The sequence below is a fragment of the Lithobates pipiens genome, unplaced genomic scaffold (genome assembly GCF_037356315.1).
Source record: "Lithobates pipiens isolate NorthernLeopardFrog02 unplaced genomic scaffold, aLitPip1_a1.2 Scaffold_3, whole genome shotgun sequence".
Taxonomy (NCBI): domain Eukaryota; kingdom Metazoa; phylum Chordata; class Amphibia; order Anura; family Ranidae; genus Lithobates; species Lithobates pipiens.
In genome coordinates, this window is record NW_027507790.1 from 20,428,426 (window position 1) to 20,444,353 (window position 15,928).

General features: G+C 40.3%; 1 protein-coding gene across 3 annotated transcripts in view; it reads left to right on the plus strand.

Annotated features, from left to right (window-relative positions):
* The window catches only part of MYO18B (myosin XVIIIB), an 861,659-nt gene that overhangs the window by 394,329 nt on the left and 451,402 nt on the right, over positions 1 to 15,928 (plus strand). The window lies entirely within an intron of this gene.

Consider the following 15,928-nt stretch of genomic DNA (forward strand, 5'->3'; position numbering starts at 1 on the left):
AACATGCTGGTTGTACCCAAGTTGATCGACCAATCGATCAATCAGCCTGCTTATACATGGTTCAGTTCTTGGTTGGTGCCTTCAAACCATCATGACCAATACACAGGCTGCCTCTGAACCTCTCAAAGGGCTCAGAAAGTTCAGAGAGCTCAAGCTGGTCACACTACTTCTTAGAATGTATCCCTGGCTCCCTGACTCACAAACTCACATCTGATTGTAAATGTTACACCATGAATAGGAAGATTTACACACTGCAGAAATCTGAACAATAAGTTAAACATATAGTAAAACCTAAGGGCTTTTAAAAAACAGTTGTGGCAGTATGTTAAGAGATAGTTTAAACATGAACATAGCTTGAAGGGTTGCAGGGGTCACAATAGCGACCCTGTCCATGCTCGCTCCCTGTCACATTAGATCAGCAACCCATCAATCATGATCTACCTGTCGATCGCAGGTAGGGCACTGTACTGACACCATCCATTGCTCTACTGACACCATCCATTGCTCTACCGATGTTTATGGGGACAAAGGCCTCATCCTCACAACCGTGGCTGTTGGTTGTAGGGGTCTGAGGGGAGGGGGGGGGGGGCTTATCAGAATCTGGAAGCCCATTCACCAAAAAGTTATAAAAAAAACAAATAAAAAAACAAAAAAAAAAACAAAAAAAAAAAAACAGTTTTAGACAATTCCTCTATTAAAAAATAAAAAAATAGTGTCCCCCAATGTAAATCCATCATCAATCATGCTGCACATTGCACCTAAAAAATAAATAAATAAAAATGCTCCCGCCAACATAAAGGCTGGCGGTTTACTGAAGGCTCCGCCATTTGACATTTCTTATATAGGTAAGGGGCGGGGCCATCTGGCTATGTCACCTGGTGACACCACCATCTTCTGACATCATGGACCCAGCATGCACCAGACCACCCTGCATCCAATCACTGCAATGCTGTGCTGTTATTCCACACTCATTCCAGAAACGGTCTGTCCCCCGCTGTCCACTAATAACAGCAGTGGAGGCTAGGGGGAAAGAAGCGGTTCCTAAATAGCATGACCGGGTCCAGCTAAAACAGTGGCCTTGTCCGCATCCGGACTGCGGCCTGCCATTTAATGATGTCTGCTATAGGCTATTGCGAACTACGATACCTACTCCTGGCCCCTGTACTCTGTGTATTACCTACTCCTGACCCCTGGCCCCTGTACTCTGTGTATTACCTACTCCTGACCCCTGTACTCTGTGTATTACCTACTGCTGGCCCCTGTACTCTGTGTATTACCTACTGCTGGCCCCTGTACTCTGTGTATTACCTACTGCTGGCCCCTGTACTCTGTGTATTACCTACTGCTGGCCCCTGTACTCTGTGTATTACCTACTGCTGACCCCTGTACTCTGTGTATTACCTACTGCTGGCCCCTGTACTCTGTGTATTACCTACTGCTGGCCCCTGTACTCTGTGTATTACCTACTGCTGGCCCCTGTACTCTGTGTATTACCTACTGCTGGCCCCTGTACTCTGTGTATTACCTACTGCTGGCCCCTGTACTCTGTGTATTACCTACTGCTGGCCCCTGTACTCTGTGTATTACCTACTGCTGGCCCCTGTACTCTGTGTATTACCTACTGCTGGCCTCTGCACTCTGTGTGCTACACACTACTGACCTGTGCAATATTTATACACAGTATTTTTTATACTCCTGACCTCTGCACTCTAATTGTTTATTGTTCTAGTAGATGCTGGTTACTAAGTAGTCACTGACCTATTTTAATTAAAGCCGAGTTCCATCCAAATGTGGAACTTCCGGTCATTTTACTCCTTCCCCCCTCAGGTACCATATTTGGCACTTTCAGAGGGGCAGGATACCCGTCTTTGAAGCCTCAGCCGTGGGTATTGACGTAACTGCTTGGGCTCCCTCCTCCTCCTTCCCCGGCTGCTGGGCCACTAGGAGAGAGCGGCAGAGCCTTGCGCATGCACAGTAGGGTTCCCTTACTCGCAATGGATGCTGCATGCATCCAATGGCTGATGGAAACATCAGCTGTGGTGCCAACATCGCTGGACTCCCGGACAGGTAAGTGTGCGATTATTAAAAGTTAGCAGCTGCAAGTGCAGCTGCTGGTTTTTAATTTTTGCAGCAGTGGGCGGACCTCCACTTTAAGTTATTTTTTTAAGGCATACTATGTGCAGAGAACCATCTATAATGGAAGAGTTTCATTTTTTAAATTGATAGTTTATAAGCATTATAAGTGTCTGTAGTGTATAAGACTCTCACTTGTGACATAGCAAATAAAAGCATTTCTAGTGGGTACACAACTGTGGCATGTGTGTGTGCGCCATGTATACAATGAGAGCACGGTCTAACCATGCCCCTTTAAGCCCCTCTCATTGTACTTTGGCTACACCCACAGTACCTGATTGTGTCCCATGCCTTTCACAATCCTCACAAAACCTTGCAACATCCCTGCAGGCAAATTTATTTCTTGTTAGGTCTGTTCTGTTCTTAGAAACCTATATGATTTTATCACAGCACTAGCAATATTGAAGTCAACATAGAACTTTCTTTCAATGAGATAGCCACAGCTAGTGATCTATATCTCTTTTGTAAAAAACATTATATTGTCCACATGTCATATTCAGATGTTTACACAGCAGGAATAAGGGGGGTAAACACACCATTTGGGGGGTTAAAATACCATTTGAGGTATAATGTTGTTATTTTATGGCAAAGATTGTTTCTAGCAATTACCGTTATCTGTTTCCAAACAAATTCTGCATGTGTAATAATCTTTCTTTCTTCCTTTTCATTAAAAATGTGAAATGTATAAGCAAATACCCAGTGAGAAATAGAGCAGATGAAAAGACTATTCATTGAGTCATATGAATAATTTAGGTGGAGAAGAGAAGAGAGAGCAGTCATCCCATGAAATGAGAGATTTAGCATGCAGGTTCTTGTAGCTCTGACTAGAATAAATACGGGAGAAGGGATTTAGTGTTCCATCAGAGGACCATCACTGTTGTAACAGAGCAGCAATTCCTGCTGTTTGACATCAATATTGAAATATATATTATTATTGATGGCACATTCTGCATATGGGTTCAGTGCTATTGCCTTTTCTAATATCACTAACTACACTCTGGATATATCAAGCTATAAAAATGTCTTTTCTTGGGGTTTCTAGCACACTGAATAGTATATATGTGTCATGTAGCTCTCTGGACTGATGGCTGGTTTGTACTCTGAATAGCGAAAGTGATGGGCACAGTGAGAGACAGTGATCAACATTATTTTATGATTTGCAGCTCCAAACTTGCTCATTATGTGAAAAGAAATTGGTTTTATAGTAAAAGTGCCCTGTATTTTCTCCCTCTATGGGTTAAGTAGACTGAGCTCATTTTTACTTCTCTTATGCTCCAGAGATCTAGCTAGTCTCTGCATCCTAGCACCAATGCAATTTAACATTTATGTAGAATTAATGCCTGGTGAGCAGTTAGTCTTTCCTGCAAGACTAGATTACAAAGACTTTAAAAGGGTAATGGGGATGAAACCAGCGTGAAGATACAGTTCTTCAAACAGGATATGTAACTGAATAAATGGCAAGGTGACTGTCCGCTTCTTTGTTTTCTTCTGTTTTAAAGTCGATTATTTTTAGTAGAAAGTATGGTAAATAGGAAAAAAAGATAGGTACAACCTATGTGAATTTACTCTGTTTTGAAAGTGTCCACACATTGTAGAGATATTCTCTTGTCCTGTAAACATAACAGGTGAAGGGAAATCTCACTAATGAAACACAGTTTGGGCTTTTAGATGTATTTTAAGCCCACCATCTTCCTAAATTCTACCCTTTCTTTATGCAAACTGCTATAACAGTTCTTGAATGTTGTATTGTAGGGGAGTTATGAATGATTAGCCCTGGCTTGTAAGGATGCCACAGAGAGAACTAGAAAAGCAGTTGTAAAATATTATATTATCTTACTATGTATTTCTCTTCCAAGTGGTATCTCATTTCAACATTTATATCTACCATTTAATTGTAGAGTCTCCTTTATCTCTACCACCAACTATGTAGTTCACGGGTGTGCTCAGTGTAATACAAATTGAAAGGATTGTTTTGGTTTCCCTCATTTTACAGAGTTTTCTAAATCTAAAGGAGAATTTAAAAACATTGTACAATCATATTGTATAGTATATGGCCAACTTTAGACCACACAGATGGGAAAATAACACACTGTAAATAACAGACAACAAGGTATTTGTTTTTCTTCAACTGGGCCATTGGACTCACCATGTTTTTTGTGATGCTGACTATGAGACATGTACGGTACTATAAATCAATGGCTTTCACCACAGAGGGTTGAAAGCTCAGACTCATTTTGTAAGATTTGTGAATAAGTGATTTTTGCCCCCCGTCTTTGCAGACAAAAATGATTGATTATTCCAAATGTTACTAGAAATCATGACCCTAAACTTTACATTTCATACTTTGACTGTACACCACAGTAAGTAAATACGTTTTTAAAAATAATAGCTATAAAGTATATGACTAATACAGTAGGTCTAAAATGACTGCTAATGCCTTTTGAGCACTGGTATCAAGATCCGCAGTGCAGAATTTCCACTAAATTGTGGTTATTAGACTTAAAAATTCTTCATCACAAAAGTGACAAACATCATTCATCCTGGTGGAATGAGGACATGCTGTGAGTAAATGGTGTCATTGACCCATCCTGCACTCCAGGCGTATTAATGCAAACTGTGGTGTCGATGTCATTGCATCACTCCCAATCTCTTTAGTGTTGAAAGAAAGGCAATATTTAGGGACTGTAAGTGAAAAAATTACCTGGTAAGGCCAATCATTCCATCCCTTGAGACTTTAAGTGAAATTATGGCCTGGTGAGGTCATACATTTCCATCCCTGTCATAATTAAAAGGGAAGAGAGCAAGGGGGTGTGACTTTATATGAGGCACGTGATTACAAGAGAGTAGATTGGTGGACATACATGGATTTTATTGATTGCCATAGGATACAACCAAACATAAGTAGATACATGTTACAATGGTAAAAAAGGTACAGTACATAGGGTTATAAAGAGTATCACATAGTATAGCAAGCAAAAGCCTTCCAGAGTTCACCAAAACCAAAATTGGCTAAAACCGTAGTACATAATAATTCCTGCAGAGCCTATGGCCTCATTGATCCTGAGAATGGATTTTGAAAATAGACTTGATGGTCAGGTAATATTGTATAGAGATATGGTGCAAGGCAGCTCTACGCATTTCGTGGCTAGCAGGCCACTCATCAGGAGCAAGCACAAGGTTATCTATGGGTAAAGACGGGCACCACAAACCATCCGAAAAATACTCCCAACCAGGAGCCGCGGCGGGCATCTTATCTGGGACGCCCCGACAGGCATCAACCGGGGCAAGCATAGGAACACAAGGTGACCTAGGTGTGCAGTGAGAGTGGAGAGTAAACCAATCTGTGCTAATTGGGAACTGTCCACCTTTAGAAAAGAGGACCCTGCCTTTTGCTGGACCGGCCTAAAGACTTTTGAAAAAGTAAGCATAAAAAAGAAGCACAAAGTACAAATGATTGAGCTCCAGCAATGAGAAAGGTCACTGGGGAAATTATGTATTTACTTTTTGCCTTTAATGTGAGCTCTTACCCTTGTCTCAAATGTTTAACGCAGCTATGGGTCTCCCTTCATTAATGTTCACCCTTCAGAAATAAGGAATGGATGTGGATTTACATCACTGCAGTGTAGCAATCCATATAAGCTGTAGGGGACCAAGCACATAGGCAAGATCCCATAAAATTTGCATTAGGAAGTTAGAATTTTAAGAAAGTATATGCCTATCCAAAATTGTGGGCATGTTTTATTTGAGCAAGTTAAAAAATGTATTCCAAAATGCTAACTTACAAGTTACAGGTAGAAAAAAAAAAAATAGCTTGATATTGCGTGCAACTAGAAGTTTTAGCACACACCAATATGATGCAAGGTCATGTGTGTTTTTGGTTGATATAGTTTATGGGAGAACATTTTCTCATGTAAAATGGGATGTGTGCACAGACCTTTGTGTGCTGAAATGCCGGAAAGTGCAAACAAAAGAGAAAGGAAGAGAGTGTTTCTGCAGGGTGATTCATAGAGTTTGGTGCAGCTAGAAAGTTCTCAGGAGCCATAGTAAGCAAGGAAATCTTACATATTTACCAAATCAAATAGAAAAAAATATAATTTAATAACTGTGTTCAGAACATTGTAAATATGCTTTGTTTTGTTTTTTTAAGTAGAAAAAAATAATACATTAAAATGGAGTTCCACCCATTTTCTGCACTTCCTCTCTATGGTATCCCCTTAGTGCATCATTTTCCCCAACACACAATTTTTTTTTCCACTTGTAAATACCTTTTTCAGTGTTATTTCTCCTGCACTTCTGCCCATCCCTACCTAAGCGATTATGTCAATAGCCAATTCGCAAGGGTTCCTTGGATAGTGGCATCATATATCCCAGGAGTCCTTGCAAATCTCCTACCGCCGAAAATCTTGTGATATTGGAAGGAGAGCCATGCATTACTACACATGCACAAGATCGGGAGGTGCATGCTGGGTACCCAGCTGCACGGAAATCCCATAAATGGACACAGGAGGGCTTCAGATGCCCACAGCTAAAATGTAACCTGCCTGCTTCCAAGATCTGCAAGTAAAATACTATTTTAAAGAAAGTAAAAGTGCAACACAGATGTCATGTTGTAAAGGTTAATGTACATGTTTGGACAAATGCAGAGCAGTCTTTGAAAAATATATAAAAAATTAAAGTGTTTGAGGGACTACTACATTAGAAAAGTGATATTTTTGTCAAGAAAAGGGACATATGATATGACATAGGTCTGTGCTACATAGCCCAACTTGTTCAGGTTGGACTACATCAAATATAACATCACCGCCCAAAAAATATTTAATTTACATGCACTTCAATTGCAAATCAAAGAAAATCTGAAATATTGAATTATTTTATTTTGGATAGAGTAGGGGAGGGTTTAGGCCACTATTGGTTTCTTTTTTGCAGTGTTTATTATTCTGGAGACTTTTCTTCACTCCCTTTTCTGTAGAATCAACAAGAAGTGAGGGGATATCATTTAAATGTGAGGGAAATCCCTCTTTAACAGCTGCTATGGGAACAAGTCTCCCTATTGGAAGATTTCTGCTATTCCTGTTCTGGCAACTAAATATATTGGATTTACCCTTTCATTCTGATGACATTGGTGATCAAGACAATTTGAGAGAGGTAATCTGCTTAACAGGGATGCAGGCAACAGCAAAAACCTGACAGGAGTTCTAACATATCACAACTCTCATATAAATCCATTTACAAAAAGATTATTCCATAGTTAAACAGTACTTTAATTGTAGACATATGCTGGAAAACAATCACAGCTTTCCAAAGACCCAGCCTAACTCTTCCTACCAAAACTAAAACTACCATAAAATGCTTCACCTGGCTTCTCAGCAGCTAAATATCACTTTCTTACAAGGGGAAAGTAAGCTGTCTCATTATCTCATGAGCAAGCAAATTGTCTTGTCCAATTTTGTGTGCACAAAAAATATTGCTTATGGCAACATTGGAGTGTCAAAGGTTTACTGAATTGAACACTTTAGCATGCAAAAAACAGGCCAAAACAGGATGTGTAAAAATAATTTTGCCCTCTAGCTGATTGTCTTCTATACCTCTGAAGTTAATCATGGCAGTCTGATTATGACATCTCTTCTAAACTCACTATACATGTTAAAATATGACTGTATAGCAATTTTTATGTTCTCCATTAGGCTTACCGAGACAGTGTAATATGGCGAGCTGGCTACATTGTCAATAAATTTGTATTTAGTTAAGCAGACCCTTACACTACATTGTTATTAGGAGATTGTAGAATTAAATTGTATCACCTATCTCCCTGTTTAGGAGATATTTACACTACCCGTAGGTAAGCCCTATTATAAAATAAAAAAGAAAAAATTTAATTTTACTTCCTCTTTAAAAGAGGTTACCAGGGTTACTTTAGGTTGTCTCCTTATACATTCCCCTTACAGCAACCTTTCAGATCCAACCAATTTCAACTAGAATGCAACATTAATTTATGGTTTAATTAGGTCATCAATCATGTTTTTTGAAGCATGAAAGTTTCTAATGACTTAGTTCCATTCTAAACTGTAGAGTAACAGTATGACAGACAACGTTCTTTCATTTGTAGATGTAATGGGGTGACAGATCCACTTTTCAGGTGTATATAATTCAAGATATTGTTGTTCTTTTACCCACTTGAGATTCGCACTATAGCCGATTGACGACTGCAGTGCAGACCTGCATTGCCGGTGAAGACGTCTATTGAAGGGCACACGCACGGTGCGCTCTGTGATCAGCGAGTCTATGAGACTTGCTGAATCACAGATCGGAGTAAGGGGTCGATCCCGACCCCTTACCACGTGATCAGCTGTCAGCCAATGACAGCTGATCATGTAATGTCAACACAGCTGGTAATCGGCTATTTTATCTCCTTGCGCCAACAACGCGAGGAGAAGAAAAAGAAGCTCCTCAGTGCCCACCTATGCCCCCTACAAGTGCCACTTATCAGTGCCCACCAGCGCCACCTGTCAGTGCCCACCCTGTCATCTGTCAGTGCCCACAATCAGTGCCTGAACAGTGCTGCACATCAGTGCCACCTATCAGTGCCCATCATTGTCGCCTACCAGTGGTACCTATCAGTACCCATCCGTGCCATCCTATCTGTGGCCATCAGTGCCGGATTATCTGTGCCCATCAGTACCGACATATCTGTCCCCATGAGGGCCATCTTATCTGTGCCTATCAGTGCCGCGTTAACTGTGTCTATTAGTGCAGCCTATCAGTGCCCACCAGTGCCACCTCATCAGCGCATATCAATGAAGCAGAAAAATTACCTGTTTGCACAATTTTATAACAAACTATTAAACATGATTTTTTTTTTTCAAAATTTTACATTTTTTTGTTTGTTTAGCAAAAAATAAAAACCCCAGCTGTGATTAAATACCACCAAAAGAAAGCTCTATTTGTGGGGAAAAATGAATTTGGGTACAGTGTTGTATGACCGCGCAATTGTCAAAGTGCGTCAGCGCTGAAAGCTAAAAATTGGTCTGGGCAGGAGGGGGGTTTAAGTGCCCAGTAAGCAAGTGGTTAAGATTCAACTCTAATGTTTAGTTTAGTTTAGTGGAAGTGTGAAAAAAATGAAAGTTGAGTGTCTTGTTATATAATCATGTTGTGTAAAAATAAAAGTAGTAGGGATAAGCAACGATTTCATAATTGTTTGCTTGAAAAAGTACATATCCACAGCTGTCGAGGCTTTGATAAGAAAGATGTGGTACAATTCATCATTGTATTCTCTGAGTACATAGTTGTCCTACTCACATTGTAAAATTCTGGACATTTTCAGTAAAGATTGATTGCGATATTACACACTGTAGGCCTATTTGTTATTGTAATCTTTGTACCTACATTATAGTTCTCTTTTAAATGCATTAAAATGACCAGTCTAAAGACCATTATTATTCAAGAGGGCCAGTAGTTTGATTAGGTACTGCCCGTGAAAGGACACTTGTATGCTAGTGCACATCTCTGCAATTCATTACTAACTAATAAAAGTTTAAACATAGTTTGGCTGTTATCAACGGTGTGTATGACTACATAGGGAATTACAGATAACCCTTGTTTTCCAGCAGATTTGTGTTATTAAATTAAATGGAGAACACTACTAAATATTCAAGAGCCATTAAAGCTACTTCAGAAATGAATAATACATTTCCAAATGCCACACTGGGGAAAGCTGTCAATATACATGTAGTGGGCTTGTTATGGTTTTTTTTTTTTTAATCTTGTTAAGGTCAGGTTTATCACATACATTCTGTAAGTTGAAAAATACAGATTTTAATGTGTGAAGATATAGGATCTTTTAATAATATCAACAGTATGTTATGTAGCATTTAAAAGCTTTGTGTAATTTTTATTGCTTTGATAAAAAAAAGTTAATGTTTAGCTACGTATATTAGTTACATATTCCTCCAAGAAAAGGTTCACACCATTGTGGGTGCAGGACATCATGCAATTTACATGTGTTCCCATACCCACAAGCACCTGCAGTCAAAATACGCAGGCTTTTGCAGACACACAGGGGTGGCATTCATTATTAATAGCACCCCCATGCATCTGAAAATGTAGTGTGTTTTTGGTTGCAATATGGTGGCAATCAGGTCAGTTTTTTTGTTCAACCCGCTGGTAGGTTATAGACATTAGATTTGTGTAAATAGAGGAAATGTCTGAATCCATATTTGTGTAAAGGATCTGCATTTAACCACTTTCCTGCAATTTTTTGCTAATCAGTGCCCACCAGTGCTGCTAATCAGTGCCCATAAGTGCTGATAATTAGTGGCCACCAGTGATGCCAATCAGTGCCTATCAGTGCACATGAGTGCTGACGATCAGTGCTGCCTATCAGTGCCACTTGTCTGTGCCCTTCAATGCTGTCTTTTAGAACCCATCAGTGCCAGCTATCAGTGTCACCTCATCAGTGCCCACCAGTGCCACCTCATTGGTGCCCATCAGTGCAGCCTCATCAGTGCCACCTCATCAATCCTATCAGCGCACATTAGTGAAGGAGAAACAATAGCTGTTTGCAAAACGTCTGTCTTTTTTGCTTTCTTTAGAAAAAAATACTAACAAAAGAAAGCTTTGTGTGAAAAAAAAAAAAATTCTAAAAATGTTATTTAGTTACAGTGTTGCATGACCATGCAATTGTCATTCAAAGTGCGACAGCACTAAAAGCTAAAAATTGATCTGATCAGGAAGGGGGTATAAGAGCCTAGTAAGCAAGTGGTTAATCAAGCACGTTTATAAGTCCTGAGCTTGCATGTTCATGCTATTAAAGGAGAATATGTAGTTATCCTGTCACTGGCTCAATCTTCTATGGAAACATCCAGTAGAATCTTTTCTACCAATCAATTGTTTCTACTTATCCATGAGTACTGCATGAATGGTACCCATAGACATAGCTATTATTGCCCAGTTCTGTTTACAATCTAATGTCAAACTGCTTGAAACCTCTATGAATATTTTTGGTAACTAGACACATATATCTAGTCACCAAATATGTAGTGACATGGCTCTAGTTTCTAAAAAAAACACTTGTATTGAGTCAGGTCATCCAACTGTGCATGTAGAGATAGGCTAGGATAAAAAGGCATATAGCATCTGTATGCCAGGGTATATACTAATTGTCTGGATGATAATATTGTTCTACAGTGAAATGCCATCTACTGTTTTTGTAAAACAAACATTTTGGTCTTGCAAAACTGCATTCTCATATCTGAGAGCCAGTCACCATTTTTGAACATTATAGCCTCATGCCATTCCAGCTATGCATCTCTGCAGGGTAATAAGACCGAAGGTCCTTTACCTTAAATCTACATTCTATTATTAAGCATTATTTTCAGATAACAAGGGTAGACAGGGTAGCTGCTTGAAGCCCCAGACTCCATGGGGATGTTAAACTGGTCTTCAATATTTAGAATATAATATAGTTTAATAGAATATAGTTTTTTTTTAGCAGGTCACCAATGGCAACCTTTATATTTTGCTTAGTACAGATTCTCTTTAAGATAAATGAAGTACTATAAACAACACCTATATAATAAAAATCATTATAGTATGCATTTTTTTGCTAGTGTTCAAAAGACATTTGTTCAGATAGTAAGTCCTTTCTTATGTTTATGTGCGGCTAGGCTCTATCATGTTAGTGCACTTAAGAGTAACTCAATCGCAATTATTATTGAGATTTCCACATCTCAGCCATTAAGAGCAAATGGAATATGTTACATCAATGTGCTTCTGTTATTTGAAAAAGAGTTATGTGTAGGTAAAGACCTTTCCTCAATTGACAAAATAGTGTCATAGATATATTCTGATATGACAGGCAAGCTTCTATAAATGTTATACTCCTTTCCAGAATTGTTGTTAAAGAAGAACTCAACTGTTTCTGAGCCCCACAAACCGAAAAAGCTATTTTATTCACTTTTAAATATTCAAAGCAAAGTCACCCATCCATTCATATCTCCATGCTTAGTTGGGTAATCAGTTTGATCCCCCCCCCCCCCAAGCATTTCAAGTTGCAGCCATCTTGAGCATTTTGCTATAATATTATATATATATATATATAAAAATATACACACACACACCCACACAAATTTCTTCCACGGTGTTCTTCTACAATTTTTTGACACCATTTTGGGACCATTGACATTTATACCTTTATCAGAGCTAGAAATAGCCACTGATTACTGTATAAATGTCACTGGCAGGGAAGGGGTTAAACACGAGTGGGTGATCAAGGGGTTAAGTGCGTTTCCTCAGTGTATTCTAACTGTGGGGAGATGGGTTTACTACAACATGACAGAGATCACTGCTCCCAATGAGGGAGCAGTAGATCCACGTCATGTTGCTAGGCAGAACAGGTAAATATCTCCTCACTGAAATCTTGGGCCGATAGTGAAACATCGAGTTTATGAGACCCCCCTGCACCCGATAAGTGAAAATTTCAAAGGGACGTACAGATACGCCCTTTTTCTGCCCATGCCATTTTGCTGACTTAAATCAGTGTGAGGCAGTCGGCATGTGGTTAATGTTTTTCAGGACAATTTCATGGGTCAGATGGTAGACGCACAAGCTAGAAACAAAGTGTTACTAGACCTACTGATTACCAACAATAAAGACCTGATTACAGATGTGGAAATAAGGGGCAATTTAGGAAACAGCGATCACGGGTCAATTAGCTTCAGTATAAATCACACAAATAGGAAACATAAGGGAATACAAAGACACTGAATTTCAAAATATCCAACTTCCCTAAACTATGAATCTTGCTAGAAGATATACATTGGGATAACATCTTAGGAACAAAGAATACAGAGGAGAGATGGGTTTGCTTTACAAGCATATTAAAATAAGGGCATTAGCCAGTGCATCCCATTGGGAAATAAATTTAAAAGAGCGAACAAAAGTCCTGGGTGGCTTAACTCCAATGTAAAAATGCATATAAAAGGAAAAGTAGAAGGCCTTCAAAAAATACAAGGCTGAGGGATCATCAGCATTCAGACTTTACAAAGAATGCAACAAAAAATGTAAGGGTGCAATTAGGGCGGGTAAGATAGAACACAAAAGACACATAGTGGAGGAGAGAAAAAAAAATACAAGAGTTCAGTAATTAAAACAGTATCATTATCAGTAATCAGCATGGATTCATGAATAATTGTTCTTGCCAAACCCATTAACCTTCTATGAGGAGATGAGCTGCCATCTAGATAAAGGAAGGCCCGAAGATGTGGTGTATCTGTATTTTACAAAAGCATTTGACACAGTTCCCCATAAACCTTTACTGTACAAAGTAAGGTCCATTGGCATTGACCATAGGGTAAGTACATGAATTGAAAACTGGCTACAAGGGCAAGTTCAGAGGGTGGTGATAAATGGGGAGTACTCAGAATGGTCAGGGGTGGGTAGTGGGGTCCCCCAGGGTTCTGTGATGGGACCAATCCTATTTAATTTATTCATAAATGCCCTGGAGGATGGGATAAATAGTTCAATCTCTGTATTTGATACTAAGCTAAGCAAGGCAATAACATCTCCACAGGATGTGGAAACCTTGTAAGGAGAGCTGAACAAATTAATGGGGTGAGCAACTACATGGAAAATTAGGTTTAATGTGGAAAAATGTAAAATAATGCATTTGGGTGGCAAACATATAAATGCAATCTATTCACTGGGGGGGAGAACCTCTGGGGGAATAAAGGATGGAAAAAGAACTGGGGGTCCTAGTGGATGATAGGCTCAGGAATGGCATGCGATGCCAGGCTGCTGCTAACAAAGCCAACAGAATATTAGCATGCATTAAAAGGGGATTAACTCAAGAGATAAAGTGATAACTCTCCCACTCTACAAGACTCTGGTCTGGCCTCACCTAGAGTATGCTGTCCATTTCCGGGCACCAGTTCAGTACAGAGAAGGGCAACAAAGCTAATAACAGGGCTGGAGGTTATTGCCGTATTTATCTGCATATAACACGCACAGGCGTATAACACGCACCTTCATTTTAAAGTGGTTCTTCACCCTAAAGGGGAAGTTCCGCTAATCTGATCCCTCCCCCCCTCCGGTGCCACAATCGGCACCTTTCAGGGGGGAGGGGGGTGCAGTTACCTGGATAATCCAGGTATCTGCACCCACTTCTGGGCAGACCGCCGCAGACCCCCTGCAGATGCTCCGCCCCCCCGTTGTGTTCTGGGAAACACACAGTTCCCAGAGACACAGCGGGGGACCATAAGAGACGCGCAGCGCGACTCGCGCATGCGCAGTAGGGAACCGGGCAGTGAAGCTGTAATGCTTCAGTTCCCGATTCCCTGAAAGAGGATGGCGGCGGGGGCAGCAACGAGACGAGCGATCATCCGTCATTTGCCACCGTCATCGCTGGACCCTGGGACAGGTAAGTGTGATTTTATTAAAAGTCAGCAGCTGCAATTTTAGTAGCTGCTGGCTTTTAATATTTTTTTTTTTTTTTTTTTAGGTGCAGAACTACTTTAAGATGGAAGTTTCAGGAAAAAAAAAAAAAAAAATCACATTTCAAATAAAGAACTTTGAAGCAAAATTAGGGTCACAGCTCATTAATGCAGCCTCACTCGTGCCCAAAAATTGCCCAAAAATGCAGCCTGCTCAGTGCCCATCTGCAGCCATTAAATTGCCCAAAAATGCAGCCCGTTCAGTGCCCATCTGCAGCCTCACCTTTCCCATTATTGCAGCCTTGCCAGTGTTGGATTATCCCGGCTGTCTCCGTCACTCACAGAGGCATGACTCTGCGTGACTGAGCGCCAGGTACACAGGAGATCGCGGCTCTATGTAATTCAGCAGCACTCGCTCCTCTTCCCTCAGACAGCAGGGATCAGCGTATAACACACACACACACACGTTTCCCCCTGATTTTCGATATATACGGTAGTTATGAAGAAAAGTTGTGAGTACTGAACTTATTCTCTCTGGAGAAGAGATGCTTGTGAGGGGATATGATTTCAATATACAAATACCTTACTGGTGTCCCCACAATAGGGATAAAACTATTAGGGAATTTAATAAGACATGTGGCCACTCATTAAAACAAGAAATGAGATTTAACCTTAAACTGCTTAGAGGGTTCTTTACTGTAAGAGCGGCAGGGATGTGGAATTCTCTTCCGTGTCTTTTTTCAACCTCACCTACTATGTAATAAAGTAAATTTCCTCTTTAAGATACTGTCTGACCACAAGAAAAATATTTTCTTACACAGCTCGACTTCTACTAAGGCCGCGTACACACGGGCGTATTGTCTGTCCAACTTAGTCCGCTGAAACGTGTTTCAGCGGACAATCCGCTCGTGTGTGGGCTTCAGCGGACTTTTTCAGCGGACAGTCTGGCGGACTAAGTCTTTCGGAATTTCCGTAATTTTGTCCGTCCAAACTTGGTTTCAGCGGACAGTCCGCTCGTGTGTAGGCAAGTTGGACGGACTAAGTATGGCGCATGCTCAGAAAGGATTTACACGGCCGAAGGTTGCATTGCAGTGTATTGGACGTCGTTTTTCTAGTCCCGTCGTACGTGCTGTACACGTCATCGCGCAAGCTTTCAGCGGACTGTCTGTTCATCGTGTGTGGTCAAGTCCGTTCATTCAAATGTTGGACGGACTGTCTGTCGGATTGTCTGACGAACTTAGTTGGGCAGACAATCCGCCCGTGTGTACGCGGCCTTAGTGTAAATAATTTCAGCCTGTTCTAATCACTCTTATCCTAGAATGGGAGGAAGCATAGGATGCAATCCAACTATATAGAATTTGTAAAGGTGC